A 19,939-nucleotide genomic window follows, 5' to 3' on the forward strand; every position below is an offset into this window, starting at 1 on the left:
GTGAACCTTTGCTGAGAGTGTCATTAGAACAAATGACTTGGTTCCCAATAAATTATCATAAAGGAAAACTCCATCTGCAAATCCCAAGGTGACCCATTTATCTCGCTTGAATGGAAAATAATGACTTTTTAAGCACTGCAAATAATTCCGCTGGTTTAAAATCAATTTGGTTAATACAATTAAATTGAACTATTTGATCTTTCAGGTTCAAAAACCACCAACTTGACTCAAACATTAACATTTTAATATGGAAACAACCACCATAATCTTCCAATGCCTTCTAAAATGGTTTATAGGAACACGTTGTAGAAAACAGTGCATATAACATTGTCTTCAAAATCTTTCCAGAACCAGTAATAAAAATTAGTATTGAAATATTCTGCCTTAAGCACTCATATTTCACCTCAAAGCCAATGCCTTTTTTTTTTTTTTTTTTTTGACACAATCTCACTTTGTCACCCAGGCTGGAGTGCAGTGATGTGATCTCTTCTTACTGCAACTTCCATCTCCTGGGTTCAAGTGATTCTCCTGCCTCAGCCCCCCAAGCAACTGGGACTACAGGCATGTGTCACCACATCCAGCTAATTTTTGTGGGATATATATAAAATTTAAGGACTGAGATACACGTGCAGAACGTGTAGGTTTGTTACATAGGTATACACGTGCCATGGTGATTTGCTGCACCCATCAACCCATCATATACATTAGGTATTTCTCCTAATGCTATCCCTCTCCTAGCCCCCTACCCCCCAACAGGCCCCAGTGTGTGATGTTCCCCTACCTGTGTCCATGTGTTCTCATTGTTTAAATCACACTTATGAGTGAGAACATGCAGTGCTTCATTTTCTGTTCCTGTGTTAGTCTGCTGAGAATGATGGTTTACAGCTTCATCCATGTCCTTGCAAAGGACATGAATTCATCCTTTTTTATGGCTGCATAGTATTCCGTGGTGTATATGTGCCACATTTTCTTTATCCAGTCTACCATTGATGGGCATTTGGATTGGTTCCAAGTCTTTGCTATCATCAATAGTACTGCAATAAACTTACGTGTGCATGTGTCTTCGTAGTAGAATGACTTATAATCCTTTGGGTATATACCCAGTAATGGGATTGCTAGGTCAAATGGTATTTCTGTTTCTAGATCCTTGAGGAATCGCCACACTGTCTTCCACAATGGTTGAAATAATTTACACTCCCAACAGTGTAAAAATGTTCCTATTTCTCCACATCCTCTCCAGCATCTGCTGTTTCCTGACTTTTTAATGATCACAATTCTAACTGGCATGAGATAATATCTGATTGTGGTTTTGATTTGCATTTCTCTAATGACCAGGGATGATGAGCTTTTTTTCATATGTTTGTTAGCCACATAAATGTCTTCTTTTGAGAAGTGCCTGTTCATATCTTTCTCCAACTTTTTGATGGGGTTGTTTCTTTCTTGTAAATTTAAACAAGTTCCTTGTAGATTCTGGATATTAGCCCTTTGTCATATGGATAGATTGAAAAATTTTCTCCCATTTTGTAGGTTGACTATTCACTCTGATGATAGTTTCTTTTGCTGTGCAGAAGTTCTTTAGTTTAATTAGATCCCATTTGTCAATTTTGGCTTTTGTTGCTATTGCTTTTGGTGTTTTAGTCATGAAGTCTTTGCCCATGTCTATGTCCTGAATGGTATTGCATAGGTTTTCTTCTAGGGTTTTTATGGTTTTAGGTCTTATAATTAAGTTTTAATCCATCTTGAGTTAATTTTTGTATAAGGTGTAAGGAAAAGGTCCAGTTTCAGTTTTCTGCATATGGCTAGCCAGTTTTCCCAACACCATTTATTAAATAGGGAATCTTTCCCCATTGCTTGTTTTTGTCAGGTTTGTCAAAGATCAGGTGGTTGTTGATGTGTGGTGTTATTTCTGAGGCCTCTGTTCCATTCCATTGGTCTATATATCTGTTTTGGTACCAGTACCATGCTGTGTTGGTTATTGTAGCTTTGTAGTATAGTTTGAAGTCATGTAGCATGATGCCTCCAGCTTTGTTCTTTTTGCTTAGGATTGTCTTGGCTATACAGGCTCTTTTTTGATTCCATATGAAGTTTAAAGTAGTTTTTTCCAATTCTATCCGTGAGCAGGGAATGTTTTTCCATTTGTTTGTGTCCACTCTTATTTCCTCGAGCAATGGTTTGTAGTTCTCCTTGAAAAGGTCTTTCACATCCCTTGTAAGTTGTATTCCTAGGTATTTTATTCTCTTTGTAGCAATTGTGAATGGGAGTTCACTCATGATTTGGCTCTCTGTTTGTCTATTATTCATGTATAGAAATGCTTGTGATTTTTGCACATTGATTTTGTATCCTGAGACTTTGTTGAAGTTGCTTATCAGCTTAGGGAGATTTGGGGCTGAGACATGGAGTTTTCTAAATATACAATCATGTCATCTGCAAACAGAGACAATTTGACTTCCTCTTTTCCTATTTGAATACCATTTATTTCTTTCTCTTGCCTGATTGTTCTGGCCAGAACTTCCAATTCTATGCTGAATAGGAGTGGTGAGAGAGAGCATCCTTGTCTTGTGCTGGTTTTCAAAGGGAATGCTTCCAGCTTTTGCCCATTCAATGTGATATTGGTTGTGGGTTTGTCATAAATAGCCCTTATTATTTTGAGATACATTCCATCAATACCTATTTTATTGAGAGTTTTTAGCATGAAGGGATGCTGAATGTTTTCAAAGGCAGGCCTTTTCTGTATCTATTGAGATAATCATGTGGTTTTTGTCATTGGTTCTGTTTATGTGATGGGTTACATTTATTGATTTGCATATGTTGAATCAACCTTACATCCAAGGGATGAAGCTGACTTGATCTGGCTGTGGCATCTGTCACCCCATTGATCACCAAGCTTGGTTTGGCTGAGCTGACTGGCTAGGCAGGTGACCCCTTCCTCCCTCACTGCTCCATGTATGTCCCTCCCAAAGCTGTGCACTCAGTCAAAGAGGACGACCATCCCGGATAGAGGAGGACTGGTCTTTGGTCAAGGGTATAGGAGTAGCTGCACTCCCTTGCTAGACCCTCCAAACAAGTTCTCAAAACAAAATTTTTAACTAGCCAGATGTGGTGGCATACAGCTGTATCCCACCCACTCAGGAGGCTGAGGCAAGAGGATCACTTGAGCCCTCTTGCCTCAGAGTTCACGGTTACAGTGAGCTATGATTGTACCACCACACTCCAAACTGGGCAATAGAGCAAGACTCTGTCTTAAATAAATAAACAAGAAAAATAAATTTTTTAATTGCTAAAAAAAATAAGGAAGATTTAAATAAATGGAGACATAGTCTCTGTTCATTAATTTGAATGTTCATAATTTGGAAGACTTGATGTTGTTAAGATAAGAATTTTCCCCTAATTGATCTATAGCTTCAGTGCAATCCCAGTCATAAATCCCAGCAGGCTTTTTCATAGAAATTGACAAGTTGATTCTTGCATTGGGGAGTTATACATGATATAAACGTCATGCACATGTACCCTAGAACTTAAAGTATAATAAAAAAATAAATAAATAAATAAAAATTAAAAAATAAAAATAAAAATAAATAAAATAAATTTAAAAAAAAGAAACACATCAAAAAATAGATTGAAAACTAAAAAAAAAATAAAATAAAATAAAATAAAATAAAATGTGTATAGAAATACAGAAGACCTAGACTGGTCAAAACAACCTTGTAAAAGAAAAATAAAGCTGAAGGACTTACAATTCTGACCTTAAGACTTACTATAAAGTAACCAAGACAATGTATTACTGGCTTAAGCATAAATAAATAGATCGGTAGAACCAAATATAAAATCTGGATATAGACCAACACATATATAGTCCATTGATTTGCAACAGACACCAAAGCAGTTCAATGAGGAAAGTATTTTCAACAAATGGTTCTGGAACATCTGGACAGCTATAAGAAAAAGAGTAAACCTGAACTCTTCACACCGTACACAAAAATGAATTTCATGTATATATTATAAACTTAAATATAAAAGCTAAAACTATAAAGCTCTTAGAATAAAATGTAAAAGACTATTTTCACAACTAGGAGTAGACAAAAATTTGTTAGGACACAGAAATCAATAACAATAAAATGGTTTTAATTGGTAAATTAGACTTAAAAATTAAAGACCTCTGCTCACTGAAAATGTTAAGAATATGAATAGGCAAGCCACAGATTGGAAGAAAATATTCATGAAACATTTATCTGATACAAAAAAACTTTTAAGTGAAAATAGAAAGGTTTTTTATAACTCAACAGTAAAAAGAAAAACAATCCAAGAAAAAAATGGGCAAAATATTTGAACAGACACTTTTACAAAGGAAATTTATTTTAAAATTTAAAATTGTCTGATAAACACAAGAAAATTGTTTAATATCATTAGTCATCAAAGAAGTGGAAATTGGCCGGGCGCGGTGGCTCAAGCCTGTAATCCCAGCACTTTGGGAGGCCGAGACGGGCGGATCACGAGGTCAGGAGATCGAGACCATCCTGGCTAACACGGTGAAACCCCGTCTCTACTAAAAAAATACAAAAATCTAGCCGAGCGAGGTGGTGGGTGCCTGTAGTCCCAGCTACTCCGGAGGCTGAGGCAGGAGAATGGCGTAAACCCGGGAGGCCGAGCTTGCAGTGAGCTGAGATCCGGCCACTGCACTCCAGCCGGGCGACAGAGCGAGACTCCGTCTCAAAAAAAAAAAAAAAAAGAAGGGAAATTTAAACTATAATGAGAACCACTACACACCTACTACAATGACTAAAATTAAAAAGACAACTGACAATATTTGTTAGAATGTGAAGCAAATAGAACTCACATACACTACTGGTAGGAATCTGAAATAACACAACCACTTTAGGAAAAGGTTTCTGTTTCATTTAAAGTTAAATACACATATATCCTTTGACTCTGCTATTCTATCCTAGGTATTTTACTTATTTGTGGAAAGGAAAACATACCCACAAAAAGACTTGTGCACGAATGTTCTTAACAGCCTTATTTACAACACCTAAAACTAAAAGCAATCCATTATCTATAAACAGAAGGATGAATAAGCAAATTATTATATATTCATACCATGGGACATGTCTCTACAGAAAAAGAGAATGAATTACAATAAATGCAATAATATCAATGAAACTCACAGACTTGCTGGGCAAAAGAAACCTGATACAAAAGAAAATATATTTAATGATTCCGTGTGTATGAAATTCTAGAACAGGCAAAACCAATCCGTGGTGAAAAAGTTTAGAAAAGTGATTAGCTGGATGGTGGGAAAGAGGGAAACTGAGAAAAAAGAAGAAGGAACTTTCTGAGGTGATGGGGGTGTTCTAAATTTTATGATGTGGGTTACACAAATGTACATATTGTCCAAATTGTATAGTTATTATTTGGGTATCTCACTAGAGGTGAAAGTTGCCTTTTAAAAATGAGTGTGATGTGGGTAGTGGCTGAAAGTATAGATTAAACAAAATGGCAGAATGTTGATAATTGTCAAACCTGAGTCATGGGTGCAAGGATATTTATTACACTTGGTTTGCTTTGTAAATGTTTGAAATTTTCTACAATAGAGTTTGTTTAAACTGGTAGAAATGAATTAAAGGGTAATATGCACTGAATACTAATTGCAATAATCTTCTATTTTAACTAAAACTGTGAGAACTGGCATAACCACACAGTTTTTGCTAGGCAGAAAATTGAGTGCTAAACAATTAAGAAACCATTGTTTTGTTCATTTATGCCCTTGGGAGAAGGAAGAGGAGGGTGAAGAATGAAACAGAATAATGTTAGTCTGCAGCAATCAGACCATGCTATTTCAACTATTCACCTTCTCAAGAGGATAGTGATATTCAGCCAAGATATTACCAAACCTAGTTATTTGTTCATTAAACTCACTTCAGAGCAATGCCCTAAGTGTTAATTAATAAATGTTAATTTATGTTAATGATAATGTTGCACGTGAATTTTTTAACTTTTTTCTCAATTTAAAATATTCGAGAAGCAAGAGTCAAGCATTCTGCTAATAAGCCTGCATTTTTCTTTCATTATTCTCTTTCTTCTTTCTCTTCCCTGCTGATTTCTACTTCTAACTTTTGCAATGCGAGCATTACAGTCCCCAAGAGCTGAATTTGGTTCCACAGAAATTACCAAGTAGAATATCTGCAGTTTTATTGAACGACACTGTTTATTCAACAGGTACCAATGTTAAGTTAGAAGGAAAACAAAAATTGTGTGATGCCCTAAGTGGCAAGTGGCAGCTTCCCTCACTGCTAATCGCATTCATGCTACCTCACAACCAAAGTGGTCAAATACGAGAGGGGGAAAAATTACAATGAGCCAAAAAAACTCTCCTAACATAACGATTCAGAGTCCCAGAGCAAAGGTCAAAGTGATATGCACACTCCAAATCTGGATCTGTAGGGTCAAAGCCAGACCAAGCAGCCTACTAACGGGGCCACCTATTAGTAGGAAGACCTGAGGAGCCTCAGAAGAGTCAAGGTAGCTGGACTCAGAGCTCACTAGGAAACTACAGCTCCCCTTTGAGAGGGGACAACATGCCAGCAGCCCTCGCTGGCTCTCAGCGCTTTCCCGTCCTGGGCGTCCGCTCTGGCGGCGCTTGAGGAGCCCTTCAGCCTGCCTCTGGGGCTGGCCGAGGCCGGAGCCGGCTCCCTCTGCTGGCGGGGCAGGTGTGGAGGGAGAGGCGCAGGCAGGGGCAAGGGCTGCAGGCGGAGCTCGTGCAAGGGCGCCGGTTCGGGTGGGCGTGGGGCCCGGCATTGGGACGTGGCCAGCCCGCGCCTGCTGGGCGTGATCAGGGAAGGAGCTCCCCCTGGGCTGCCGGAGTGCCCGGGCTGGGTGCCACAGAGTCCCCCTGGCGAGTGCCCCTGAGAGGTAAGGCTTGCTCCGCTTCTGGGACAGGTGGGGACTTGGAGAACTTTTGTGTCTAGCTAAAGGACTGTAAAGGCACCAATCAGGACTCTTGTCTAGCTAAAGCTTTGTAAAGGCACCAGTCAGTGCTCACACTGTGTCCAGCTAATCTACTGGGGACTTGGAGAATTTTTCTGTCTAGCTATAGGATTGTAAACGCACCAGTCAGCACTCTGTGTCTAGCTAAAGGTTTGTAAATGCACCAATCAGCACCCTGTCAAAACGGACCAATCACCTCTTGTAAAATAGACCAATCAGCTCTGTAAAATGGACCAATCAGCTCTCTGTAAAATGGACCAATCAGCAGGATGTGGGTGGGGTCAGATAAGGGAATAAAAGTAGGCTGCCAGAGCCAGCAGCAGCAAACTAGTAGGGTCCGTTTCACAAGTAGAATAGGCTGTGGAAGCCTGTTCTTTCGCTCTTTGCAATAAATGTTGCTGCTGCTCACCCTTTGAGTGGGCGCCACCTCTATGAGCTGTAACACTCACCACAAAGGCCTGCAGCTTTACTCCTGAAGCCAGCGAGACCGCAAGCCCACAGCGCCACCTTTATGAACTGTAACACTCACAGCGAAGGTCTGCAGCTTCACTCCTGAAGCCGGCAAGACCACGAACCACCAGAAGGAACGAACAACTTCAGACACACCGCGTTTAAGAGCTGTAACACTCACTGCGAAAGTCTGCAGCTTCACTTGTGAAGTCACCAAGACCACGAACCCACCAGAAGGAAGAAACTCCGGACACATCTGAACATCTGAAGGAACAAACTCCGGACACACTGTCTCTAAGAATGGTAACATTCACTGTGAGTGTCCACGACTTCATTCTTGAAGTCAGTGAAACCAAGAACCCACCAATTCTGGACACACCTTCATTCTCCCAACCACTGCATGAAAAGGGACTCAAGGTGAAGGAAAAAAAAAGACATTGTACTCATTCAATAAGTATTTATTAAACATTCACTGTCTGTTATGTGCTGATGTAGGCACCAGGGATACAGGAAGGACCAACAAGGGCTGAGTCTTTGTCACCATAGGGAACAGCTTCATCAAGGAGCAAGTGCAGGATGATCTGGGGTGTGTAATACAGCATATATTTGAGGTTATATTACCTGTGTTGAGACTCAGGTTGGAGGCCAAGAAAAAATGTCCAGAAAAAGTAACATTTAAACTGAAACCTGGAGTAGGAGGAGGAGATAGCAAGTCAACTTACTATCTTAACTATTTTTAAGTGTACAGTTCAGTGGTATTAAGTACATTCATACTCTTATGTAATCACCAGCACCCTCCATCTCCAGAACTATTTTCATGTTTTAAAATTAAAACCTTATACCCATTAAAAAATAACTCCCCATTCTGTTCTCTCCCAAGCGCTGAACCACCTTCTGTCTCTAATATTTTGACTACTATAAGTACCTCATATAAATGGAATCATACAATATTTGTCCTTTTTTGTCTGGATTATTTTACTCAGTATAAAGTCTTTAAGGTTCATCCATGTCATGGCGTATGTCAGAATTTCCTTCCTTTTTATACATAAATAATATTCCATTGTGTGGATATACCACATTTTGCTTATCCATGCATGCATCAATGGACACTTGAGTTGCCTCTATGGTTTAGCTATTGTGAGTGGTGCTGCTGTGAACATGGTGCACAAATATGTCTTTGAGATCCCACTTTCAGTTCTTGTAACACCCACAAGTGGAATTTCAGGATCATATGGTAATTCTACTTTTAACTTTTCTTTCTCTTTTTTTCTGTATTAAGACTTTCAGATAAAACTATTTTTAACTCTGGGAAACCACTATGCTGTTTTCTATAGCAGTTGTATCATTTTACATTCCCACCAACCATCCACAAGGGCTCCAATTTCTCCACGTCCTTTTCAACACTTATTTTCTGTTTGTACTACTATTTTGGTAGTACCCATTCTAGTAAGTATGAGGTGGTATCTCATAGTTTTAATTTGCTTGCATTTCCCCAATGATTAGTGATGTTGAGCATCTTTTCATGTGCTTATTGGCCATTTATATATCTTCTTTTTTTTTTTTTTTGTTTGTTTGTTTGAGACGGAGTCTTGCTCTGTCGACCAGGCTGGAGTGCAGTGGCCGGATCTCAGCTCACTGCAAGCTCCGCCTCCCGGGTTCACGCCATTCTCCTGCCTCAGCCTCCCGAGTAGCTGGGACTACAGGCGCCCGCCACCTCGCCCGGCTAGTTTTTTTGTATTTTTCAGTAGAGACGGGGTTTCACCGTGTTAGCCAGGATGGTCTCGATCTCCTGACCTCGTGATCCGCCCGTCTCGGCCTCCCAAAGTGCTGGAATTACAGGCTTGAGCCACCGCGCCCGGCCTATATATCTTCTTTGGAGAAATGTCTATTCAAGTCCTTTGCCCATTTTTGAATCAGGCTTGGCATTTTATTCTTGAGTCTTAAGAGTTGCCTATATATTCTGGCCATTAATCCTGTATCAGATACATGATTAGCAAATATTTTCTCCCATTCTGTGTGTTGTCTTTTTCATGAAGTCCAGTTTGTCTGTTTTTTCTCGTTTCCTTATGCTTTTGGTGTCATATCCAAGCAATCATTGCCAAATCCAAGTTTGTGAAGTGTTTCCCATATGTTTTCCTCTTAAGAGTTTCATAATTTTAGCTCTTGTATTTAGGTAGCAGACCAATTTGGAGTTAATTTTGTATATGGTGTTAGCTAAGGATCCAACTTTATTCTTTTGGATGTGGACATCCAGTTTTACCAATACCACTTGTTGAAAAGACTGTCTTTGCCTTAATTGAAGAGTCTTAGCACCAGTGTTGAAAATCATTTGACCATTTAAGTGAAGATATATTCCTGAACTCCCTAGTCTGTCCCATTGGTCTGTATGTGTGTCTTTATGCCACCACTACACTGTTTTGATTAGTGTAGCTTTGTGGTAAGTTTTGAAAATCAGGAAGTCTGAATCCTCCAGTTTTGCTCTTTTATAGGGTTGTTTTTTGCGATTTTGGTCCCTTGATATTCCATGTTCATTTTATTTTAATTTTTTTTTTTTTTTTTTTTTTTTTTTTTATAGAGCTTTACTGCTTTATTTGTAAGAGACAAGAACTGGAAATAACACGGATGTTTTTGAATAAGTGAATGCTGAATAAACTGTGGTACATCCATACCATGGAATACTGTTCAATCATAAAAATAAATAAATTATTGATCCATGGAGGAACCTGCCTGATTTTCTTTTTTTTTTTTTTTTTTTTTTATTTTTTATTATACTTTAAGTTCTAGGGTACATGTGCATGACGTTTATATCATGTATAACTCCCCAATGCAATCCCTCCCTCCTCCCCCCCCCCATGATAGGCCCCAGTGTGTGATGTTCCCCTTCCCGAGTCCAAGTGATCTCATTGTTCAGTTCCCACCTATGAGTGAGAACATGCGGTGTTTGGTTTCTCTTCTTGTGATAGTTTGCTAAGAATGATGGTTTCCAGCTGCATCCATGTCCCTACAAAGGATGCAAACTCATCCTTTTTTATGGCTGCATAGTATTCCATGGTGTATATGTGCCACATTTTCTTAATCCAGTCTGTCACAGATGGACATTTGGGTTGATTCCAAGTCTTTGCTATTGTGAATAGTGCTGCAATAAACATACGTGTGCATGTGTCTTTGTAGTAGAGTAATTTATAATCCTTTGGGTATATACCCAGTAGTGGGATGGCTGGGTCATATGGTACATCTAGTTCTAGATCCTTGAGGAATCGCCATACTGTTTTCCATAATGGTTGAACTAGTTTACAATCCCACCAACAGTGTAAAAGTGTTCCTATTTCTCCACATCCTCTCCAACACCTGTTGTTTCCTGACTTCTTAATGATTGCCATTCTAACTGGTGTGAGATGGTATCTCATTGTAGTTTTGATTTGCATTTCTCTGATGGCGAGTGATGATGAGCATTTTTTCATGTGTCTGTTGGCTGTATGGATGTCTTCTTTTGAGAAATGTCTGTTCATATCCTTTGCCCACTTTTTGATGGGGTTGTTTGTTTTTTTCTTGTATATTTGTTTGAGTTCTTTGTAGATTCTGGATATTAGCCCTTTGTCAGATGAGTAGGTTGCAAAAATTTTTTCCCATTCTGTAGGTTGCCTGTTCACTCTGATGGTAGTTTCTTTAGCTGTGCAAAAGCTCTTTAGTTTAATTAGATCCCATGTGTCAATTTTTGCTTTTGCTGCCATTGCTTTTGGTGTTTTAGACATGAAGTCCTTGCCCATGCCTATGTCCTGAATGGTACTACCTAGATTTTCTTCTAGGGTTCTTATGGTATTAGGTCTAACATTTAAGTCTCTAATCCATCTTGAATTAATTTTCGTATAAGGGGTAAGGAAAGGATCCAGTTTCAGCTTTCTACTTATGGCTAGCCAATTTTCCCAGCACCATTTATTAAATAGGGAATCCTTTCCCCATTTCTTGTTTCTCTCAGGTTTGTCAAAGATCAGATGGCTGTAGATGTGTGGTATTATTTCTGAGGACTCTGTTCTGTTCCATTGGTCTATATCTCTGTTGTGGTACCAGTACCATGCTGTTTTGGTTACTGTAGCCTTGTAGTATAGTTTGAAGTCAGGTAGCGTGACGCCTCCAGCTTTGTCCTTTTGACTTAGGATTGTCTTGGCAATGCGGGCTCTTTTTTGGTTCCATATGAACTTTAAAGCAGTTTTTTCCAATTCTGTGAAGAAAGTCATTGGTAGCTTGATGGGGATGGCATTGAATCTATAAATCACCTTGGGCAGTATGGCCATTTTCACGATATTGATTCTTCCTATCCATGAGCATGGTATGTTCTTCCATTTGTTTGTGTCCTCTTTGATTTCACTGAGCAGTGGTTTGTAGTTCTCCTTGAAGAGGTCCTTTACATCCCTTGTAAGTTGGATTCCTAGGTATTTTATTCTCTTTGAAGCAATTGTGAATGGAAGTTCATTCCTGATTTGGCTCTCTGCTTGTCTGTTACTGGTGTATAAGAATGCTTGTGATTTTTGCACATTAATTTTGTATCCTGAGACTTTGCTGAAGTTGCTTATCAGCTTAAGGAGATTTTGGGCTGAGACGATGGGGTTTTCTAAATATACAATCATGTCATCTGCAAACAGGGACAATTTGACTTCTTCTTTTCCTAACTGGATACCCTTGATTTCTTTCTCTTGCCTGATTGCCCTAGCCAGAACTTCCAACACTATGTTGAATAGGAGTGGTGAGAGAGGGCATCCCTGTCTTGTGCCAGTTTTCAAAGGGAATTTTTCCAGTTTTTGCCCATTCAGTATGATATTAGCTGTGGGTTTGTCATAAATAGCTCTTATTATTTTGAGGTACGTTCCATCAATACCAAATTTATTGAGCGTTTTTAGCATAAAGGGCTGTTGAATTTTGTCAAAAGCCTTTTCTGCATCTATTGAGATAATCATGTGGTTCTTGTCTTTGGTTCTGTTTATATGCTGGATTACGTTTATTGATTTGCGAATGTTGAACCAGCCTTGCATCCCAGGGATGAAGCCCACTTGATCATGGTGGATAAGCTTTTTGATGTGCTGCTGAATCCGGTTTGCCAGTATTTTATTGAGGATTTTTGCATCGATGTTCATCAGGGATATTGGTCTAAAATTCTCTTTTTTTGTTGTGTCTCTGCCAGGCTTTGGTATCAGGATGATGTTGGCCTCATAAAAAGAGTTAGGGAGGATTCCCTCTTTTTCTATTGATTGAATAGTTTCAGAAGGAATGGTACCAGCTCCTCCTTGTACCTCTGGTAGAATTCAGCTGTGAATCCATCTGGTCCTGGACTTTTTTTGGTGGGTAGGCTATTAATTGTTGCCTCAATTTCAGAGCCTGCTATTGGTCTATTCAGGGATTCAACTTCTTCCTGGTTTAGTCTTGGGAGAGTGTAAGTGTCCAGGAAATTATCCATTTCTTCTAGATTTTCTAGTTGATTTGCGTAGAGGCATTTATAGTATTCTCTGATGGTTGTTTGTATTTCTGTGGGGTCGGTGGTGATATCCCCTTTATCATTTTTTATTGCGTCTATTTGATTCTTCTCTCTTTTCTTCTTTATTAGTCTAGCTAGCGGTCTGTCAATTTTGTTGATCTTTTCAAAAAACCAACTCCTGGATTCATTGATTTTTTGGAGGGTTTTTTGTGTCTCTATCTCCTTCAGTTCTGCTCTGATCTTAGTTATTTCTTGCCTTCTGCTAGCTTTTGAATGTGTTTGCTCTTGCCTCTCTAGTTCTTTTAATTGTGATGTTAGAGTGTCAATTTTAGATCTCTCCTGCTTTCTCTTGTGGGCATTTAGTGCTATAAATTTCCCTCTACACACTGCTTTAAATGTGTCCCAGAGATTCTGGTATGTTGTATCTTTGTTCTCATTGGTTTCAAAGAACATCTTTATTTCTGCTTTCATTTCGTTATGTACCCAGTAGTCATTCAGGAGCAGGTTGTTCAGTTTCCATGTAGTTGAGCGGTTTGGATTGAGTTTCTTAGTCCTGAGTTCTAGTTTGATTGCACTGTGGTCTGAGAGACAGTTTGTTATAATTTCAGTTCTTGTACATTTGCTGAGGAGTGCTTTACTTCCAATTATGTGGTCAATTTTGGAATAAGTGCGATGTGGTGCTGAGAAGAATGTATATTCTGTTGATTTGGGGTGGAGAGTTCTATAGATGTCTATTAGGTCCGCTTGGTGCAGAGATGAGTTCAATTCCTGGATATCCTTGTTAACTTTCTGTCTCGTTGATCTGTCTAATGTTGACAGTGGAGTGTTGAAGTCTCCCATTATTATTGTATGGGAGTCTAAGTCTCTTTGTAGGTCTCTAAGGACTTGCTTTATGAATCTGGTGCTCCTGTATTGGGTGCATATATATTTAGGAGAGTTAGCTCTTCCTGTTGAATTGATCCCTTTACCATTATGTAATGGCCTTCTTTGTCTCTTTTGATCTTTGATGGTTTAAAGTCTGTTTTATCAGAGACTAGGATTGCAACCCCTGCTTTTTTTTGTTCTCCATTTGCTTGGTAGATCTTCCTCCATCCCTTTATTTTGAGCCTATGTATGTCTCTGCATGTGAGATGGGTCTCCTGAATACAGCAGACTGATGGGTCTTGACTCTTTATCCAGTTTGCCAGTCTGTGTCTTTTAATTGGAGCATTTAGTCCATTGACATTTAAGGTTAATATTGTTATGTGTGAACTTGATCCTGTCATTATGATATTAACTGGTTATTTTGCTCGTTAGTTGATGCAGTTTCTTCCTAGCCTCGATGGTCTTTACATTTTGGCATGTTTTTGCAATGGCTGGTACCGGTTGTTCCTTTCCATGTTTAGGGCTTCCTTCAGGGTCTCTTGTAAGGCAGGCCTGGTGGTGACAAAATCTCTAAGCATTTGCTTATCTGTAAAGGATTTTATTTCTCCTTCACTGATGAAGCTTAGTTTGGCTGGATATGAAATTCTGGGTTGAAAATTCTTTTCTTTAAGAACGTTGAATATTGGCCCCCACTCTCTTCTGGCTTGTAGAGTTTCTGCCGAGAGGTCTGCTGTTATTCTGATGGGCTTCCCTTTGTGGGTAACCCGACCTTTCTCTCTGGCTGCCCTTAAGATTTTTTCCTTCATTTCAACTTTGGTGAATCTGGCAATTATGTGTCTTGGAGTTGCTCTTCTGGAGGAGTATCTTTGTGGCGTTCTCTGTATTTCCTGAATTTGAATGTTGGCCTGCCCTACTAGGTTGGGGAAGTTCTCCTGGATGATATCCTGAAGAGTGTTTTCCAACTTGGTTCCATTTTCCCCCTCACTTTCAGGCACCCCAATCAGACGTAGATTTGGTCTTTTTACATAATCCCATACTTCTTGCAGGCTTTGTTCATTTCTTTTTCTTCTTTTTTCTTTTGGTTTCTCTTCTCGCTTCATTTCATTCATTTGATCCTCAATCGCTGATACTCTTTCTTCCAGTTGATCGAGTCGGTTACTGAAGCTTGTGCATTTGTCACGTATTTCTCGTGTCATGGTTTTCATCTCTGTCATTTCGTTTATGATCTTCTCTGCATTAATTAGTCTAGCTGTCAATTCTTCCACTTTTTTTTCAAGATTTTTAGTTTCTTTGCGCTGGGTACGTAATTCCTCCTTTAGCTCTGAGAGGTTTGATGGACTGAAGCCTTCTTCTCTCATCTCGTCAAAGTCATTCTCTGACCAGCTTTGATCCGTTGCTGGCGATGGGCTGCGCTCCTTTGCAGGGGGAGATGCGCTCTTATTTTTTGAATTTCCAGCTTTTCTGCCCTGCTTCTTCCCCATCTTTGTGGTTTTATCTGTCTCTGGACTTTGATGATGGTGACGTACTGATGGGGTTTTGGTATAGGTGTCCTTCCTGTTTGATAGTTTTCCGTCTGACAGTCAGAAGGACTGTCTGTTGGTCTGTTAGAGATTGCTTGAGGTCCACTCCAGACCCTGTTTGCCTGGGTATCAGCAGCAGAGGTTGCCGAAGATAGAATATTGCTGAACAGCGAGTGTACCTGTCTGATTCTTTCTTTGGAAGTTTCCTCTCAGGGGTGATGCCACCCTGTGAGGTGTGGGGTATCAGACTGCCCCTAGTGGGGGATGTCTCCCAGCTAGGCTACTCAGGGGTCAGGGACCCACCTGAGCAGGCAGTCTGTCCGTTCTCAGATCTCAACCTCCGCGTTAGGAGATCCACGGCTCTCCCCAAAGCTGTCAGACAGAGTCGTTCGGGTCTGCAGCGGCCCCGCTCTTTCCCCTAATGGACTGCAGCTGTGCGCTGTCCGCAGCGGTAGAGTCTACAGAGACAGGCAGGCTTCCTTGAGCTGCTGTGAGCTCCACCCAGTTCGAGCTTCCCAGCGGCTTTGTTTACCTACTTAAGCCTCAGCAATGGCGGGCGCCCCTCCCCCAGCCTCGCTGCTGCCTTGCGGATAGATCGCCGCAGACGGCTGTGTTAGCAGTGAGGGAGGCTCCGTGGGCGTGGGACCCTCCCGGCCAGGTGTGGGATATATTCTCCTGGTGTGCCTGTTTCCTTAAAGCGCAGTATTGGGGTGGGAGTTACCCGATTTTCCAGGTGTTGTGTGTCTCAGTTCCCCTGGCTAGGAAAAGGGATTTCCTTCCCCCTTGCGCTTCCAGGTGAGGCGATGCCTCGCCCTGCTTCAGCTCACGCTGGTCAGGCTGCAGCAGCTGACCCGCACCGATTGTCCGGCACTCCCTAGAGAGATGACCCCAGTACCTCAGTTGAAAATGCAGAAATCACCGGTCTTCTGTGTCGCTCGCGCTGGGAGTTGGAGACTGGAGCTGTTCCTATTCGGCCATCTTGCTCCGCCTCTCTTTTTTTTTTTTTTTTTTTAAGACAAACTCTGACTCTGTTGCCGAGGCTGGAGTGCAGTGATGGGATCTTGGCTCACGGCAGCCTCGACCTCCTGAGCTGAAGTGATCCTTCTGTCTCAGCCTCCCAAAGTGTAGCGATTACAGGTATGAGCCACCATGCCATATTAATTTTAGAATGGGTTTTTCTATTTCTGCAAAAAAAAAACTCATTGGAATTTTGTCAGGGATTGTATTAAATACATAGAACACTTTGGCCAGTACTGACATCTTAATGATATTAAGTCTGCCAACCCATGAGCATGGTGTCTTTCCATTTGTTTACATCTTCTCTAATTTCTCTCAGAAATATTTTCTAGTTTTCATTGTTTTTTCACAAGTCTTTTACCTTCTTGGTTAATTCCTAAATAATCTATTCTTGTTGATACTATTTTAAATGGAATTATTTACTTAATCTCCTTTTCAGACTGGTTTTTGGGGTTCTTTGAGACAGAGTCCCACTCTGTTTTCCAGGCTGGAGTGCAATGACATGATCACGGCTTACTGCAGCCCAACCAATCTTCCCACCTCATCCTCCTGGGTAGTTGGGATTATAGGCACACACCACAACACCCTGCTAACTTTAGCAGTTTTTTGTACAGACAGGGTTTCACCATGTTGCTGAGGCTGGTCTTGAACTCCTGAGATTAAGTGATCCACCCACCTCAGCCTCCCAAAGTGCTGGGATTACAGGTGTGATCCACAGTGCCCAGCCCAGACAGTTTATTATTAATGTGTAGAAGTGCAGCTGTTTTTTATTAATTTTGTATCCTACTATTTTGCTTAATTTATTTATGTTCTCATAGTTTCCTTGTAGAATCTTTAAGTTTTTCATATTGTCTGTGAGCAGAAATATAATAGAAGATAAACATCATTTGTGAGCATAAAGCAATTTTAATTATTCCTTTCTAATTAGGATGCCTTTCGTTAGATGCCTTTGTCTTACCTAATTGCTCTTGCTAAAACTTCCAGCACTATGTTGAATAGAAGTAGTAAAAGTGGGCATCCATACCTTCTTTTTGATCTTAGAGGAAACACTTTCAGTCTTTTACCATTGATTATGATGTTCTGTATGAGTTTTCATACAGCTTCTATTATGTTAAGGTAGTTTCTCTCTATTCCTAGCATGTTGAGTGTTTTTATCATGAAAGTGTGTTGAATTTTGTCATATGCCTTTTCTGCAATAATTGAAATGATCATGTGTTTCTTTTCCTTCATTCTGTTAATGTTATGTATTACAGTGGTGAATTTTCATATGTTAAGGCATCCTTGCATTCCAAGAATGTATCCCCCTTGGTCATGGTATAATCCATTTATTATGCTGCTGGGTTTAGTTTGCTAGTATTTTGTTGAGGTTTTTTGCATTGGTGTTCATAAGGAACATTGATCTACAGTTTCTTTTCCTGTGGAGTCTTCGACTTTTGTATCAGGGTAATGATGACCTCACTGAATAAGTAAGGAAGTGTTTCTTTCTCTTCAGTTTTCTGAAAGGGTTTGAGAAGGATTGGTATTAGTTTTTCTTTAAATTTTTGGTAAAATTTGCAGGGGAAGCCATAGGTCCAGGCCTTTTCTTGGTTGGGGGGCTGATTATTACATACCAATCTATTAGTTTCAGGTCTATTCAGATTTTCTGTATTTTGTGGTTTAGTCTTGGTAGGTTTTGGTGTTTCTAGGAATTTGTCCATTTCATCTAGGTTGTCAAATCTGTTAGCATACAATTGTTCATAGTACTCTCTTATAATCATTTTTATTTTTGTAGAAACAGTAGTAATGTCCCACTTTCATTTCTGATTTTAGTAATCTGACTCCTTTTTTTCTTAGTCCATCTAGGTAAAGTTTCAACAATTTTGTTGATCTTTTCAAAGAAACAAATTTTAATTTCATTATATGTGTGTGTGTGTGTATATATATATATATATATATGTTTTTTGATACAGAGTCTGTCTCTGTCAACTAAGCTGGAGTGCAGTGTGGCATGATCTTGGCTCACTGCAACCTCCACATCCCAGGCTCAAGCCATCCTCCCACCTCAGCCCCCTGAGTAGCTGGGACTAAAGGCACACAACACCATGCCTGACTAAATTTTGTATTTTTTGTAGAGATGGGGTTTCACCATATTGCCCAGGCTGGTCTTGAACTCCTGGGTCCAAATGATCCACCTGCCTCGGCCTCCCAATGTGCTGGAATTACAGACAAGAGCCACCATGTCCAGCCTGACTTTATCAATTTCTCTATTATTTTTCTATTCTCTGTTTCATTTTTCTCTGCTCTAATCTTTATTATTTCCTTTCTTCAACTGGCTTTGGGTTTAATTGGTTTTTCTTTTCCTAGTTCCTTAAATGGTAAAGTTAGGTTGTTGACTTAGGATTACTTTGCTTTCTTTGTTTTGTTTTGAGTCAGGGTCTGTCACCTAGGCTGGAGTGCAGTGGCATGATCAAAGCTCACTGCGGCCTCAAACTCTTGGGCTCAAGTGATTCTCCCATCTCAGCTTCCTGATAGCTAGGACTACTGACATTGATGACCACACCTGGCTAATTTTTGGTTTTGGGTTTATGGTTTTGTTTTTGTTTTTGTATAGATAGGTTCTTGCTATGTTTCCCAGGCTGGTTTCAAACTCCTGGCCTCAAGCAACCCTCCTGCCTCAGCTTCCCAAAGTATTTTTTATTACAGGCATAAATCACCACACCTGGCCTACCTTGCTTTTTATTGTAAGCATTTATAACTATAATTTTCCTCCTTAGCACTGTTTTTACTATGTCCCAAAGATTTCGGTATATAGTGTTTTTTCATTCATCCCTGAGCATTTTCAAATTTCCTTGTGATTTTTTCTTTGATCCATTGGTTGTTTAATTTCCACAGATTTGTAAATTTTCCAGTTTTCCATCTGTTGTTGCTTTCTAGCTTCACCCTATCATGGATAGAGAAGACACTTTGTATGACATCTATCTTTTTAAACCTACTGAGACTTCACTTGTGGCCTAACATATGGTCTATCCTTCCAGTGTCCCTTGAGAAGAATGCTCATGCTCCTGTTTTGAGGTATAGTGCCATGTATATATATATCTCACTCTTATCATTTGGCTGGCTGGTCTATCCATTATTCAGAGGGGGAATACTGGCATTTCCAACCATTATTGTAGAACTATTTCTCGCTTTGAGTCTGTCAATTTTTGCTTCTTATACTTTGTCACTAGTTGTATAAATGCTTATCATTGTTATATCTTCTTGCTGTATTGAACCTTTTATTGATATACACTGTCCTTGTCTCAAGTAACATTTTTTATTTAGTCTATTTTGTCTGATATTAGTATAGCCACCCCTGCTCTCTTTTAATTACTATTTGCATGGAATAACCTTTTCTGTCCTTTTGCTTTCAATCTTTTTGTGCCTTTGGATCCAAGGTGAGTCTCTTGTAAGCAGCATATAGTTAAATCCTTATGGCTTGAAGAGTTTAATTCATTTACATTTAAAGTAATCGCTCATAAGGAGGGACTTCTGTCAATTTGCTATTTGCTTTCTATATATGCCTTATAGCTCTTTTATGCATTTCATGCATTACTATCTTCTTTTCTGTTCAGTTCATTTTTGTAGTGAAATCTTTAAATTTCTTCCTCATTTCCTTTTGTGT

Source organism: Trachypithecus francoisi, unplaced genomic scaffold (genome assembly GCF_009764315.1).
Source record: "Trachypithecus francoisi isolate TF-2019V2 unplaced genomic scaffold, Tfra_2.0 Lachesis_group11, whole genome shotgun sequence".
NCBI lineage: Eukaryota > Metazoa > Chordata > Mammalia > Primates > Cercopithecidae > Trachypithecus > Trachypithecus francoisi.